This window comes from Dreissena polymorpha, chromosome 13 (assembly GCF_020536995.1).
Source record: "Dreissena polymorpha isolate Duluth1 chromosome 13, UMN_Dpol_1.0, whole genome shotgun sequence".
Lineage (NCBI taxonomy): Eukaryota > Metazoa > Mollusca > Bivalvia > Myida > Dreissenidae > Dreissena > Dreissena polymorpha.
In genome coordinates this window covers 71,209,046-71,212,792 of record NC_068367.1, presented here as the reverse complement: position 1 = coordinate 71,212,792, position 3,747 = coordinate 71,209,046, and positions in this window count along the sequence as shown.

The window sequence follows — 3,747 nt, the reverse complement described above, 5'->3', positions numbered from 1 at the left end:
AAATCGTCGTCGCAAGTTAAATGTATGCTTATCAATGCTTTTTGTTTAATAACAATGCGTCTACGATGCTAAAAAAAACAGCCCGATTATCAGGCGAGCGATCAGCGTAAAATAATCGCTTGGCACGCCTGTAGCTACGAGGCGAATTTAAAAATTTGTTGTTAAACCATTTGCACTTATTTTTCCGCCCAGGTATTTTTTTAGAATTAATCAAATATGTTCTCGTTTACCCATATGCATTAAATGAACATTCATACAATAATTTGGCGAAATTCTCAATACCAATGTCAATATTCAAATTACTGCTAGTTATGTTATCGACAATTCGTTCATGTTCCTGATTGTGGTTGAGCATACTGGTAAGTTATGTGCTAGACTTATCATCGCCGTAACACCAATTAAATTTTTTAATTGTAAATTTCTCTTCCCCAAAAAGACGCTTTATCAACATTTAAGTTAAAAGATATGTGGATAGGTCCATGCGGAGAGAATGAAAAATAGTCATGCACAGACAAGTAATTAATAAAGGGACACAATTCGCGGTGCGCCAGTACGTACTCGATTGTTCTACTACCGTAAGCCGTCATAAATCCAAAACGCTCATACATGTTAAATGTGTGTGTCATGTTATGCCTTAACAAAGATCCACATAACAGCAGTACTAAAATATCTGTTTCGTTAACAGTCAACATTTAAGCATGTCCTACCGTTTATAAGGTCTTATTGCAGCTCCTCGCTTTACAGTGGTTATTTCCGTTGATCACAATCGTGACACCAAGTGTTTCTAATGCATACATTAAGATGTTTAAGAAAATTCTTTTTCCGAAATAAAACATTTAACAATCACAACTTTCGTAGAAAACGAGATAACAGTAGTCAAAATAGAACGAAATAAAAAACTCGAAAAAAAACTTTAACAAGATTGTGCATGTGTATCTCGAGAAACAGATTGCACCCACGACCGCAATATCGACGTTGCGCATATTAAAGATGTCGATAGGAAACATAGCACTAACGATTCTAAAGAAAAACATGTATGTATGCTTTTGAATCGATGACACAAAATATGAATAAAATGATATTACTTGGATGGAGTTAAATTTATGGATAATGGCTTCAAGTTGTATTTAAATTTGTGAGATCGTAGTATTACGTAAAGCAAGCAAGCGTTCAAATCTGAGTTTATTATGATAACCATGAAGTGTCCGTATTGTGGGGTCACCGTATGTGTTCCAGAATGCAGCGTTTGTATACATGTATATTCAGTGAAATTGATTGCTATGCAATTGCTATATTAATTGATATTTATTACATGATAACAAATTTTACATAGAGGATATTGTATGCATATGCAACTTATTACAATGCTTATTTTCATTAACTGGTCTAGTAATTGGAGAATAATTGTAACACACACTACGGTGGAAATATCGGTAAGATGTTGCAGAAGACCTCATTGATGGAGATAAATGCAACCATGACCTTTGTCTGTGTATCATGTGTTAGAGGAAAGTAAACTAAATTTAATCACCTAATGTTCTATGAATGAGAAAAATATGGATAAAGATAGATACTGTTGGGATAATCTTTCATTTAAGTTTTAAATGAAGTTATAATCATCCACTTCACCTCATCACATGAAAGCAATGTGGTAAAATAACCTGGCATCAGTAACTAGATGTACCGAAAGCGTCCTTGTTCTGTAAAAGTACCGAAAGCGCAGTGTAATTACCTGATGCGCACTGGATAACGTAAAGTAATGAAACAATCAGTTAACCAGTTACATTTTCTATTAAAGAATAACCTAAAACTTTCTAAATAATACTTTTTTCATGGACATCATAGTACAAATTTCATCTTTAGCGCGCTAAATTATGCATTGATAAACGCTATCGAAATCTTAAGCAATGTGCCACACCAATAACTGGAATCGATTGCGTTACAATAAACACAGTAATAACTCAATACACGTGCACCTTTGTTGTTACAAACAGGGGTTCAGTTTTGATATTTGGTACCATTCGTATGTTTTACTTAGGGAATTGATTGCGACTTTGATTTTCTTATTTAATGTTTTGTTAATCAACTTATATTACTGATTGCTCATCAAAACAGGTGCATATAAATATAAATTGTATCAGGATTATCACCTTTAAAACATAATCATGATCAGTTAACACCGTATTTGCTCGGACTGTCATATTATAAGTCTAATAATCTAAGTCAGTTACGTCATAGGCGATGTGGTCATCACTGTTAGAGGCGAGCCTTAATAAAGTACGCGATTTATTAAACAGATCAACACTCGTTAAGTTATCAAACTTATTATATGTAGTATTTATATAAAAAATACAGTTACGCACTACAGTAAGTATACAAAGTAATTGGCATTATTTGAGATCGCATTACTTATTAAAATCTCTATACAACATATACGATGATATCATCATTATTGTTTAGGTGCATAGTATTTTCATTATTTCTTAAATTGTAGAAAATTAATTGTTGTATAACTATTATGCTCATTCAACAAATTGTGAATGAATAACACTGCTTTTAAGTTTTTAATCCTGAACTTACAAGTATTGCTGTAAGCGATACGAGGCAAACTTTCCGACCCCCCCCCCCCCGCCGATTGTGTCGGTTTGCAAAATTGTTCGGCACTCAACTGAGAAGTCTTTAAACGAAATAAATGGCTTAATGTTAATAATACAGATAAAACATGGTTGATTAATGGAAGGATACATCATAAGAAAGGTAAGTGTGGATTTTACAGCAGTATTCTCGTTTTTGTATTGTCTTAATTTGTCAGAAAACTTATAATAATTAACAACCCAAAGTGAAATTCTGACATTTAAGGACATATGTCTTTGTTTACAAATCATCAGCATCGTAAAACTGGATCATTAAATAAGTGAAACAAATATGTAACGAAAAAAAACTAATGAACCACAATTCCTTATGTAAGTATTCAAGATAATATTTTTTAAAGATGTAATTAATGATGTTAAATCGATTCGATTCATTGATAGTCAAAATTCTGTCTAACAATAACAAGGTACAATTGAAGAATCATTATAAAATCAAAACCATACATAAATATTAAGATGATTATGAACATATTGAAAAACGTGATGTAGGCGATGATTCGAAATATTCTGGTCATTATTAATTTTTATCAGATTTCCTTTTGCATGTTGACACTTACTCCATTGAATGTTCTTCTCAAGTCAGCAATAACAAAAAACTACTTTTCTGAAAAGGCATATGGCTGTCGGTATCTGTACTTAAATCATTGCAGTGAAATGTTAACGTCACTGACATTATTGAAATTAATTTTATTTACATAGAGCTATCAACATTTATATATGGTTGTAAATTAAGACATAGCAACAATTGACAACCTTACAATGCATGTAAACACCGACGAAGGCCAAGTTTAAAGTTCTTAATTATGATATCGGAAAACAGTTTTGTTAAACAAGCTTTTTTCCAACACGTAATCGTAAAATCAAAATGCGGACAGAAGAACAGATCATAGAAGATCGAAGAAAGGCTAAAGAAAGACAACAAAGTTGTTTACATGATATTGCTTTTCATTATTTAAACAAATGCTTCAATTATATTCTTGTATAATTTCAACTTTGAATGTTGAATAAAAAAAACTTGGTCACTATGTCATATAATAAAAAAAACTTGTGTACATCCTAGATGCCACATTTTTCTCAGTCGTGAAATGTGGTTAAA